The sequence below is a fragment of the Periophthalmus magnuspinnatus genome, chromosome 9 (assembly GCF_009829125.3).
Source record: "Periophthalmus magnuspinnatus isolate fPerMag1 chromosome 9, fPerMag1.2.pri, whole genome shotgun sequence".
Classification (NCBI taxonomy): Eukaryota; Metazoa; Chordata; class Actinopteri; order Gobiiformes; family Gobiidae; genus Periophthalmus; species Periophthalmus magnuspinnatus.
The window spans coordinates 11,034,169-11,047,080 of NC_047134.1; the positions used below are offsets into that span (position 1 = coordinate 11,034,169).

General features: G+C 38.9%; 1 protein-coding gene across 1 annotated transcript in view; it reads left to right on the forward strand.

Moving 5' to 3' along the window:
* The first annotated feature begins 689 nt into the window (after positions 1-689).
* kank1a (KN motif and ankyrin repeat domains 1a) overlaps positions 690-12,912 on the forward strand; it is a 30,235-nt gene continuing 18,012 nt past the window's right edge. Inside the window, exon 1 of the mRNA XM_033972072.2 lies at positions 690-982. The gene's annotated coding sequence lies outside the window, so the exon portion shown is untranslated. The remainder of the gene's footprint in view (positions 983-12,912) is intronic.

Consider the following 12,912-nt stretch of genomic DNA (forward strand, 5'->3'; position numbering starts at 1 on the left):
GAGTCTGTTTACATTTTATAAAGATTTCAAAACTCTAGATTGTCGAGTTGAGTTGAGTAAAAAGTTTTGTGGTCTTAAAGCTGGGTTCATCCGGAGCACCACGAGATTGTGACATTAAGTGTGAAAATCATGTGACCCACGAGTCTCTTCTACAGATAGAGTTACACTTTTGGACTGAGTGATGGATTTGAACAGGCTCAAATAAACTGTAGGTCTTAGACACGTCTTTAAACGCACCTCTATGTCTGTGTTTTATTGGTGGAAAATCTCAAATAAACATAAATAAATGCACTTTAGCTCATCATTTAGGTCATAAACATCTTCCAATAACAGTCATATCTTTGTGGTGAGGTGATTGCAGCTTGATGTGAGTTGAGTGTTTAAACTTCAACCAGCAGATGGCGCTATCGCACAGCCACAGCGCGTAAAAATCTTAAGTTTGTTTAGGTGTGTTTAGGTTATGTAAAGCCTGTTTTTAATCACTTAAACAACGCGTAGTTAATGTTTAAACAACTTTTATTCTACTTTTTTCCCATGAACGTACAATTCTGATAAAGCTGAAAGATCACTTAGATGACAAACATTTTTAATAATTTAAAGTAGTATCCAAAGCAAATGAACAGGCCCACCCAGAGCTCTGTGCTGAGCCTACAGGCGGTGGGCCACACATTTGACACAGGTAAACGCACCTGGCTGAGCTCACACTGACCTTCACGTGGGCGTCGGGCGCGCGGAGTGAGCGGCTCTGGAGACACGCAGTGCGCATGACAGAGATTTAACTACTTGCTGCTGGAGCGGACAAGTACAAAGGGGCTTTCGGTGGAGACGCCAGAGCGCGCACTGCGTCCTAAAAGTGCTCAGCTCCACGTTACTGCATCATCTGGAAGTTTTATCCCACTTAATTCCACTCAAACCGCGACTTTCTGGAGCAGCGACGCCGAGAAGGAGCCGCATTCACGTCCCACAAGGTCCCTCCTGGTCGGTAAGTTCCAACAACCTGTAGCTCACGACAGAAACCGACTTCATCATCCACTTAGTGTAGTTTATAAACGTGGGGAAATGTGTGTAGAGGTTTATTTCATGCGCAGTCAACATGAACTGCGGATTCTTGACCGAGGAACGTCCGTGCGCCCTCGCTGCGTTTGGAGGTCAGGTGGCCCCCGCTGCGCGCAAATCACGCAATCCAATGAAGTGCTTCTGCTTAAACTGGCTTATGTTTAAACTGCTAATGTTGTTTTGGCCTTGTTTCATATTCTAGGCCAGAGCAGTGTCTCATTATTTTCAGGTGTCGTGCAGTTTGGCGTTACTTATGTCGCACAGAGGCTGAACTTTGAGCCCACACTTCAATCCAAGGTTAGGGAAATGCAAACCGTGCACTTTTTAAACACAAAAGTTATACAGATTAAAGCATATATGGTAAGCAACTTGTTTTTCACACTTGTGCCTTGGCTTTTTCATGTGATCTGTGATAATCCCTGACTGCATGAGCCATGTTTGACTCACCTTGGTTTGGATTTGCATGTTGTAGTGACACAAGACTATTTCCTCAAACATTTACCTCCTTAACATGCAGGTAAACACAGATTGTATGCTTTTTTTGTTTGTCCTTGACATTTGTGGACTCGAGTCTTACATCTAGGCCTATCTATATCTATCTATAAACTCCTGTGTGGGCTATTTATTTATCATCACTGGTATAATAGTGCTGATATCATACTGTGGTGGTGAATAAGGGCAAGTCAAGGACAGAACATCATGTATGCTTTCTCATGAGGGAACTCAGTAAGGCAGGAAACATAAGTAGTGTCCTGAATCAGTATCATTATATGTGTTTATTGTTAGTTAATCAAACTTTGTGGTACATAAATCTGTATCCAGTTATTGTTTTGGATACAGTCTTGTGTGGAGGAATTGTCCTTAACTAGTGACATGAGCCTGTATATTAGCACTTTTGTGTAAGAGTAAAACACAAGATGCAACTAAAGTAAAGTTTCTTGCCTCAGTATTGAAAAAAACATGTGGTCTGACTCTATACCTGAACCACACGTGTTAAAAATCACATAGCTGTAAAAAAAAAAAAAAAAAAAAAAAAAAATTGCCTATTTTGCTCTATCCTTCCCTTTTCTTTGCACAAATTTGTAAACCTGGATCTGCTCCACTTGTTGCAGTTAAGTGTAAAAGGCAAGGACCATATACTGGAGCATTTCTGGGCTGTATCATATCTGTGGTGATGGATGTTTGGAGATGATATGAAATTTGGACTGTTGTGGTAATTTTGTGGGCAGTGCAGCTCTCATTTGTGAAAGGACAGACTGAGATCGTGGCTAAAGCCCAGAGTGACTTAAACACTGACTATGAAGGTTCTGCAAAGGATAGAAACTATAGCCCAAAACAAACACATTGAAATATTATAAGCCTCCATAAACAGTCTTAGATCAACTATACTCTTATCACAATGTTTGTCTCTAATATCATGATACGTTTTTTGTCCGTATTATCCTGCCGTACACATACCACAGTGACTCCTGTTGTCTTACTCAGTGATCTTGTCTTGCTCAGTGTTTTAAACAGATCTGTGGGAGCACAGTACAGTAGCTCTGGTTGGTGCATGAGGCTTAGTGCTGTTTCTCTGCATCAGCACATTAGCTGACATATGGCAGCCCGCTCTCAATTTACACCTTGGTGAGACGACCCCTCTGTCCACATGATCAAAGCTTGTGCCTGGTGCCTCCTGCTTCCTCCACTGTTTGTTTAGTGAAAATGACTTCCACTCCACCGGACTGTCTGCACACATCACATCTACTGACCTGGCCTTTTTAGCAGCTTTACACTAGGGCGGAATGATTTTGAAAAGTATCTTATAGGCTGCGTTCATGAAAATGAAGGATAAAGGAAGATAAGTCAGAAGAATTCTGTTGTTGAAATCACTAACTGGACCATTCACAGTAAAAGCAAAACAGGCAATAGGTTCAGTGTCTCCATCAGGACAGATGAACTCCAGGAGCAGAAAGTAGGCCATTTAAATTGTGATTAAAAAATAAAATAAATAAATAGATGTATATGTAATATATATATATATATATATATATATATATATATATATATATATAAGAATTGCATTCTTGAAATAACAATCTGTGTGGATGTAACCTGGCTGACACTGACGTTGGAGTGTAGCTCTCTGATTTGAGTTCTTTATCAATCTGGAATGGTTCCCATCAGTGTTGTTTGGGAAGAGATTGAAATGCTTGGATATCAAAACAATATACTTTTTAGCTAATTAAATGTATAGCATCAGGCCTCCCATTTTAAAATCTTGTACCTTGTAAAAATAGTTTTAGTAAATGGTTTCTGCTTTGCACTAAAACTGAACCAGACACATAACTTAAGTTTGAAAACTGAAACCTCAGGACAATCCAGTTTGCAGCACAGGGTTAGAGTGGAGCCTTTCCTCTGCAAACTTTGCATAAAATTACAGAGACACCACTTTGTTGTAATTTTGGTTGAACATCTGTACACACACTGGGAACTGCACTACTGTGCTCTTTTTTTTGAGCACGTGAAAGCTAAATATACGTCTTCTGTGGCGGTTTTGGGGAAGGTCGAGCTCTTTCATTCATTGTGGGATTATTACAGCGCTGTCTGTGTGCGTGGAGGTGAAAGGAGTTATTACAGCTGTTCTCAAAGTGAGGGGTGAACACTGGGAGAAGAGGCAGGGACCGTCCTGTTATTATGAGATGAAAACCACTTTGAGCCACTGAACTTTAACAGTTTGAGGTCCTCCACAGAAATCATCACAGGTCAGGAAACAGATGAGCGACGTTTCAGCTTGTTTAGTGTCAACACAATCTGTGAAATTTATGAGAATTTTCAGGAACAGCAAATTCAAATTTGGTGAGAACAAAGCAATTAGTCCAGTGATTAAATCTCTGGAAAGTGTTTCATTATGTCAGAAGGACTAAGGGTCAAAAATGACACCTTTTAACTTTATACTATGTGTTAAATCATTTTAATATGGTGGGGTTGTTTTTGTCTGTTTTTTCACACATCAAACTAAATAATGTGAATGCCATTGCTGTTAATATTGACAGTGTCTGTCCTCAAATTAGTTTTTCTGTTTAAGATATTTGATTACTGATTGAATGTTATATAATTTTGATCTTTGAGCGTGTTTCATCTAAATCTTTTGAGGAAGCTGCCGTCTTCCTCTGGTCCTGATAACCTTTTGTTTTCTGTCCTATAAAACCCTGATGATCCGATGAACCTGCACATTTTCTTTTTCATTCATGGATACATTCACGTCATATGACGTTAAGTTGGAGAATAGTTGGTTCAGCAGCAACGTGCTTCAACTTGTGCCAGTTTGGTTGATTTTCATGACAAAAGTGAATGAGTGAATGAGGGTGTTCTGTGATGAAGTCGGCTTAACCAGGGCTAAACCTTAAGTGCTGTGCTTGGATGTTTTGTCTCGTGGTATGTTAATCCTTTCCTTCATGCCTTCATCCTTTCCCCCCCTCAGTACTTGAGTGGGTCTATGAAATATAAGTGAATAGAGTTTTTCTTATTTGTAAAACATGGCCTTCCATCAGTAGAGCTGCATCTAACAAGTATTTATGTAGTTGACTAGTCTTTTTAATCACTCAACTAGTCAAAGGATTATTTCTATTGTATGCCTATAGCACATGTGTCAAACTCAAGGCCCGGGGGCCAAATGCGGCCCGCCACGTCATTTTATATGGCCCACAACAAGGTAAATTAAAACGTATGACTGTCTTAAAATGTCAGTTTATCAGGAGATACGCAGTTACACAGTGATATTTTTTTACATCTATGCAAATTTGAGTGCAACCATTTTGATGATGTGGCCCTCGGTGAAATTGAGTTTGACACCCCTGGCCTATAGGGAGATTTTTAACCAGGCGACAATTTAAAAATACTTTTGTATAGAAAAAGGGTTTAGTTTGAATATTATTAATTAAAATGACAAATTACTATGGTATTTTGATTCAATAATGCTGCTATCTTTAATATTTTGGCACATGTTTTAGAATTTGTTTAGACATTATTCTGATTAATGTTTGCAGCTCTTCCGATCTGTGTCCCAACATGTTTAAATTAAATATTACTCTTACTGATAACAATAACGTTGACATTCGTAATTACACAGAACATGATTTGTTACATTTTGTGGTTTGTTTCTCAAGGCTGTAATCAGAAAACAGAATAAACGCTTCACTTTGAGCTGCACAGATACGAGTTTATGTGACTGCTAAAGGAATCCCAAGTTCAGGTGGGATTACAGTGCAGATGTTGTCGAAACACTCACATGTTATAGTCCCAGCGAATACAGTAAAGGGCTTTGTTTAAAGATCAACTTAAGCTGACAAACTGTAACCTGTGTCATTCCCTTAAGTGCACGGAGGAAGTAGTTGTTAGCGACGGTCTGTCAGTAGCCTCTCGCTGAAGTTGTGAATGAAAAGAGTAAGAAGTTAGAAAAAACAGAGCAGTGAAACCCCCCTGGTGTTTGGTGTCTTTAAGCAGAGCGGGGCAGGTGCGAGGGGAATCCACTCACAAACTGATAGAGTGATAATCCATAGCTATGCAGACACATGGCGACGTATGCAGACATGCTCAGACCACGCCAAGGTTCACTGTGGCATTCCCCAACAAGCAGAGGGTCTTCTGTTTGGTTATACGCCAGAAGAACTAATTCCAAGGTTTCTAAATTACTGCGACTACTGCGTTACCAATCTGGAATGTGTAATGTTAATGCAATATGACATATATACTGACACTTGTGTTTCAGGATTTAGTTTTCAGCTCATCACACGTCGCCCAGAGGCTTTGAAGGACACTTAAATACTAAGAATCACCTAGAACATTTCTCTACACTACCAGTACATAGTTTAAAGGTTATGTAGTAAGTCACAGTCTCATTTCGCCCCATAGTCTAAAAACAAGCTGAGCAAAAAAAAGTGGTAAAACAAATTAGATATTCTGCGTATTGTCAAGCAGAAGTAACTCAATCTGTAATCAGCGTTTTTTTTTGATAAGTAGAGGCAGTATGTGATATACAGTGGTCCCTCGTTTATCGCAGGGGTCACGTTCTAAAAATAACCCGTATCAGTATCAGCTTTATTTTTTTACAATTCTATGTTTTTTGCTGTAAAACCCCTCACCACACACTTTATACACTTTTCTCACACAGGCATTAACATTTTCTCACATTTCTCTCTTGTTTAAACTCTCTCAAAGTCAAACCTTCGTAGGCGCCTTTGTCGGTGCAGAACGTTTCATCAACATCAACATGTGGGTTTTGTCAGTGGGAGAAAACAAATTGCAAATATACAGCACTTCAGAGTCACACTGCGATCCAACATTTATGTAAATCTGTCTGAACACAATTTGTACTGTACAGAAGACACAGCACGGAGGAGACTGATGGACAATGGTCTACAGTCCAACAGCCAATCAGGACGCACAACACAATGCACGCTCATACGCTGTAAAAAAGCAAAATCACTCAAAAAAAATCTGTGAAAGAGCAAGGCCGCAAAAGGTGAACCACAATATCATAAGGGCCAACTGTCTCTACTTAAAAATGTGATTAAATGAAATAATTCAAATATGAACGACTTAATCTTAGTATAAACCCATGGGAAGCACTGTATTGTGTTATATATGCAATACAATTATAGTTTTCTTTGGTCCAAGATTTGAACACCCGTTTGATCGCTCGACTTCTGCACCTATGAGTGATTGTTTGGATGTGTTTCTGTTGTACTTTTTGCACACATTCAGACTTATCACTTTAATCTCATTTGATCACTCTTAAAACTACAGATGTCTTGCAGGAAAAACTATTTTATATTATTGTAAAAGATTCTACAATAATATTTGAATTAATTTGGTTAATAGATGAGAACCATGAAGCTAAAGTCATTCAGATTATTTCCCAACTATTTACCATCATTTACCCCCAAACTTCAAAAGCTCCACGCAACAAGAGTAGCGTCCAGCTGGGGATGCCTGTTCACTGCCCACAGGAGTCTCTCATGTTACTGCCTCCCGTACCGTCCACCATTGTCAGGTTACTCTGCGTGTCTGTGTGTGTGTGTGTGTGGGTGTGTGTGTGTGTGTGTGTGTGTGTGAGAGAGAGAGGCGCGCTCTGATTGGCTGGCGCTCTGCATGTGAGACGGTGGCGGCTGACGTCTCGGTGCTAATCCCTCACTGCTCTGGGATCCTGTCTGTGCCGTAACTGCGAGCTGCATCGGTGGGAAATGCTATTACTAAATAACGTGGAGACATATCAGACTAAAGTGAGGTGAGTTTGTGTTGAGTTTTTTGTTGTTGGTCAGTAAATGCATTGATGGACACATTGCTACACAGTAAAATTAGTTTTATTTGACCTCCTGTTGCTGGAGAATGTAAACCGCTCATTCCAATATAATTACACGCTCCCAAAGGACAAGGGAAGTGCGCTAATTGCTTGGATCGCACATGCAGAAGTCTGAGCTGCACTTTTTCTATCCGTTTATGGGACGTTTGCATGGCTGCTCATTCACATTCCTCGTTTGTGTGGAGAGGTTCAAGTTTGTTGTGTCTGTGGTGGTCAAAAGTGAGTCAGGTTTCATTTGTGTGAACAGCTGCAACACCTGATCTGTCTTTAGTTTTCAGTGGCTTTTGAAGACTTAACTGTGAAGCATTGTGGGTAAAAAGCTATGACTTCTGGATGATGGCCATGTGTCAGTTTTTTTTGCACAATTTCACATCATAACTCAGACTTTCAGATGTTATTGTAGTGAGCGATGCTGACGGATTAAAGTGGAATACGATTGTAGTTATAATAATCTTCCCTCTAACCCACATGTTCTTGCATATTTTCGCAAGGCAAGGCACGTTTTATTTGTAGAGCACAATTCATACGTCAAAGTGCGTTACAGAAGAAGAAGCACATTAAAATCACAATGCACACAAATAAAAACATAAATCCTAGGCTTGAAGTACGATGTATTGATGAAGAAAATAGACGATAAATGATAAAATGAGTCTTAGAAGTTGTTTATTCAGGCCTCATCAGCTCAAATCTTATTATAGTGCAGAAAAATAAGCAAAAGTTGAAAGAAAAAGCACCCACGATAACGATTGACCCCAAAAATAATAGTTCCATGTGTCATTTATTGAACAGTAAGTCTATATTGTAATTATTGTAACAATATAATATAAAACTTTTGAAGAGAAGAGTGCAGAACAGAACCACAAACACGTAATTTGCTTTTTATTTAGACTAAATAGTTTATCGATATTAACCATATAGTTTCCCGAGTTTCCCATGCTCCTTTTGTCACATGTTGTTCTCAAAATTCATGGTGAGTGTGAGGTGGTCCACATGTTTTACAGCCAAGCCTCTAATCTTAACTAGCTGCGGTAACACGGCTTTGATTTGGTGCATCAAAGTCTTGTGCAGAAGTTTGGGGCGTTTCTGGTCAAACTGTAACATTACTTCCATAAACGATTTCCTTCTGTGGTCGTCCGGTTTGCGTTTACACTGAGGCTGACTCCCCGGTGACACTGATGCTATCGACTTGGCTTTAAACTGTTCAGCAGCAGAGGCCCGTGGTCTGTGCGCCACATGTTGAAGAAGTAACTCAAGTTTGTCTGTAGTTGGTGCTAGAGCTGGAATTTTACCACAGGTTTTGGTAAACTAGAGGAAACATTATGTCCCCTGCAAACATCAATATTTAACTTCATGGTGTCTTATTATGGCCTATAATAAATGCAAACCTGATGGTATCGTCCCAACTGACAGCAGCTTTTTACTCTTTACACGTGTTCAATGTTTTAGAGAAGTACATTTTTAATTCAATAAATCTAGTTTAAGTTGGTACAAGTATGTTTTAATGTCATGATGTAGAACTATGTCTGTGTAATCCCTCAGTTGTCCAGATGGGATCCATAGCAATAGAAAAATTCAATTGTCAACTTCAATTCTCTTCACTCTAACACCTTTGTCCAGTTCACAGAATAGTTTTTCTTTTGCTATGAGGGGAACTACTTTACCCAGATAAACAGAGGGAGTTTGATAAAGGGGATTGTACAGTATTTAAGTACATTCACCTGATTAAATAAATGACCTTTTAGCTTTAATCTTCCCTGAGCAAAGTCCTGATCTTACAGTTTTGTCTTGGACTTGCTGGACAACAGTTGAACTATGCGGCTGAGTTAATTCCGTGCCCCTCGTTGGACCGTGCTGTGCTCTGTACTGCTGCCCTTTGCTGTCACTGTGGTGGTTACTGATGTCCACTGTGCTTCTGTTTAAAGATGTGCAGGAGTCAACTCCACAATGGCCCGGTCTCCTCTCAGGTTTCATTTTCCACAAAGTGAGGGGCAGGGCGCCATGGCAACGCTGTCCACAGGCGGCTGACCGCGGTGTGTGAGCTGCGACGCAAACTGCAGGTTTAATGAGTAAATAACAGCCTTAAGAGTTGGTCGTGTTTAATTGTTGTTTTGAAATGATCTAGTTTTACGTGTTTTGTTTAAACAAATAACGGGAAATTCCTCTGTTTGTATGTCATTTGAATCATGATAATAAGTTACATAGTACACCTTTTAAACTATGTTATTGCTTTTCCAGTAATGTTCCACAGTATGGCATTAAACGTATGTTTTTTGTATTTATTCAATTAGTCCATATGGTGTTATTGTTGAAAAATATGTATTCTTAGTTTGAGCAGGGTCGCTTCTTCAGTTTTGACCTGTGACTTGGCTCAGTGGCGTCACCTGCTCGTCTCCATGGAGTTAAATAATGTCATACTGTGGAACATTCTAGGTAAGGCAATAAAATCTCCATGGAGACGAGCAGGTGACGTATCCACCACCATAAAGTTCACCTTTTAGAAAACTTTAAGGCATTGGAGAAAGTTTTATCGGTTTGACATAACTTTGACATAAAAAATAATAATCTCGGTTTGATTGAAAGTTCTGAAAAAAAGTGCATGATTAAGGGAGACAAATGATTAGTGTTTGGCATAAATCCAGACATTTTAATTATGTATCCTGTAACTTAAAGTCTGGTCTGTTTGTGATGTTTGATTGAGAAATAGACGTGAACTAATCCTGTGTGTTTGTCCTTTTGTAGAGATAAAATACAGCAGGTTTTGTACAGCGTCTAGTGGAGAAGAGGTATTTTGTACAAGTTAAATCCTAAATAAATGGACCCTCATGAAGTTGCTCTTGGCAGTCGTTCAAATCGAGATAATCCCGCTGATGTGGAATTTCAGGGAGAATGCAAAAATAAAGACATCACCCCGGGACAGTTGATGTAAAGTCAGATGTTACTCGCTGGCACCGCTGTCTCGTTGTTGGCGTTTTGTCTCTTTTTACATATTCAGTGACATCTGCCTCCAGCGCTCGGACTCGGACGGGCTTTGGACAAACAGTGATTGTTCCCATTGTGTATAATAATGGGACACTGTCAATATTTGCGCATGCACAGGGGCATTCAAGAGCTATTATCACACTCATTCAAATGGGCAGTCACAGGAAGAGCCTATTTTCTCTAACCACACAGAAGTAAGGCAGTGTTGTATTATGGGCTCGGGTAGACTGGTGTTAAAATGATCGTAATGGGGCTGCAGTATTAGGCTGTCACGAGAACAAATATTAAATATAAAGCTGGAGAAAAATATAAACGATAAATATTGAAACTAATTTATGCCACTGACAGAATAACCTTGAAGTAGAATTATCCCCATAAAAACTTTTGTACAAACTGCAATAAATAAGTAGCAGAATGAAACTCTTTAGTACTTAATTTGTCTCTATAAAAAAAGTCATAGAAGTTATTTATTGAATCCCCTACAGCTCGAATTGTATTGCAGTACAGAAAAATGACAAAATGTTCCCTACTAGTACAAAGAAAATGTAGCCTCCATAAATAAATATTGACCCCCAAAAATTCTTGTTCCATTAAACATATATTCTGCATGAAAATTTGATAATTCAATATATCAGTCAAATCACAGCATTACTCTTTGCATTGTGGATTGTTAATTGTGACAAAGGCTACAATTGTTCAAGTGACACAGTTCCACCAACAACTGTGCAGTTTACACTTGAAATGCATGAGATTATTGTTTTTGTTCAGCAGTTCGTGTTTTTCTCAAATGTGGGTGAATTTAAAATGAATCCTACTGTTAAAACATAAATTGCAATCGTAATGCTGGTCAAAAAATGCATTATTATTTGCTCATAACAATGTAAAACGAGGGATATTTGTTGTCCTGTCCTGTGTGTTTCTGTGTAACTCTTAGTGATTTAATCTGCTGCTCTGATGTGGACAGGACAGGTGTCAGTCTCTCCAGTTTCCCCTGAGGATTTACAACAGAATAACTTTGAAAATGTGGCTTTTTTGTGTTGTATTGTGTAGTTTTTAGGTCACAGAGGAACACCCTTTGAAACCGACCACGAGGGTGAATACATTTTGCAACTGTTAACGTGCAGCATCATGTTTAAATAGTCTGAAATACCTTTGACGGCATTTACTGTAACAAGATGTTTTATACGTTTTACCTGGTTAAAGTCTGAAGGAATTTATACTTTCATATTAAGCCACAGGGTGAAGTAGGGTTATGCGTCATTTATAACATATCAAAACACTAATTTGAACAGTATCAATTCTGGAAATAATCTCATATATTAGACAAAATTTGACTTTTCATGAAATTTTGAATCATCTTCGTCATAAGAACTTTAAGAAAACATGATAACTGTTATTAATACTGTTATTCTTTGTTAAATTACACTGTCTAATTCAATTCAGCTCAATTTTATTTATATGTTGCATTTATATACAACTTTAACTGGCCAAAGTACTTCACATAAATAGTCTACAAAAGCAAATGAATGCTTTTGAAATTGGCATTGTGTTTAAATATTGGAATCTCTCACAACTTCTCAGCACAACATACATTATTTTGTTGTGAAAATGATATAGAACAGTGTCACGCCCCCTGCTGGTGACACGAGAAGCTGAAGACATTAGTATATGGTTTGTGAACATTCCCAAGAGTCATGTTCCCAGAAGCCCCTGAGAGGTAATCCTTTTGTTTTGGTGGAAGTGAGTATCCATAATGCCACAATGTTTCAACTGGAATGCGGCTCCATTGTGCACTGGGATGAGTCCCATACTCGCCCCCCGCGGTCCTGCCCCGCTACAATCCGCTGTGCTGTTTCTGCCCCTGTACCGTGCTCCTGTTGTTATAGCCTCTGACCTTTGACCTGGGACTGCGCTCACCAAAAGCACCGGTCGGAAGTGAGTGTTTAGCTCCGAGTTATTACAACTTCCAGACACGACACAACGCGACCATTCATCACATCGCAGGGTTTTACGTTCTGCAAAGTCACTCTAGTTATTTTTAAACTCAAATTATATTAAATCCTCCACTTATCAATTAGGTCTATTATTATTAGCATTGCTAGGAAGTTATATTCAATTTAGTTAATGTACAGTGAGTACAAAAAAACAACAGCAAAAGAGATGCACTCCTTTTTGCATTGTTATATATAGTGTGTTTATACATTAACATAATTATATAGGCTGGAATTTAATTTTAAATATTGCAAAACGTGGTAAATTATAGGGTTTATTGGTAAAAATATGTAGGTGCAATTTGTCTGAACAGGGTTATTGTGCGACAGAATGCTTTTTGTTACATAAATAATGGCAGTGTTTGCAGTTTTGTTTTCACATGTGTGTTTATTCTTACACTTATATTAATTGTACAGCAGTTTATCAAAGAAAATATGTGCACAATTGCATGTGTTCGGTCAGATAAGGGTTAGTTTTCCATCTGTAGTTGGACAGAAGGTGATGGGCAAATGTATCCCATGTGTGCGCTTTTCCTCGTGGGG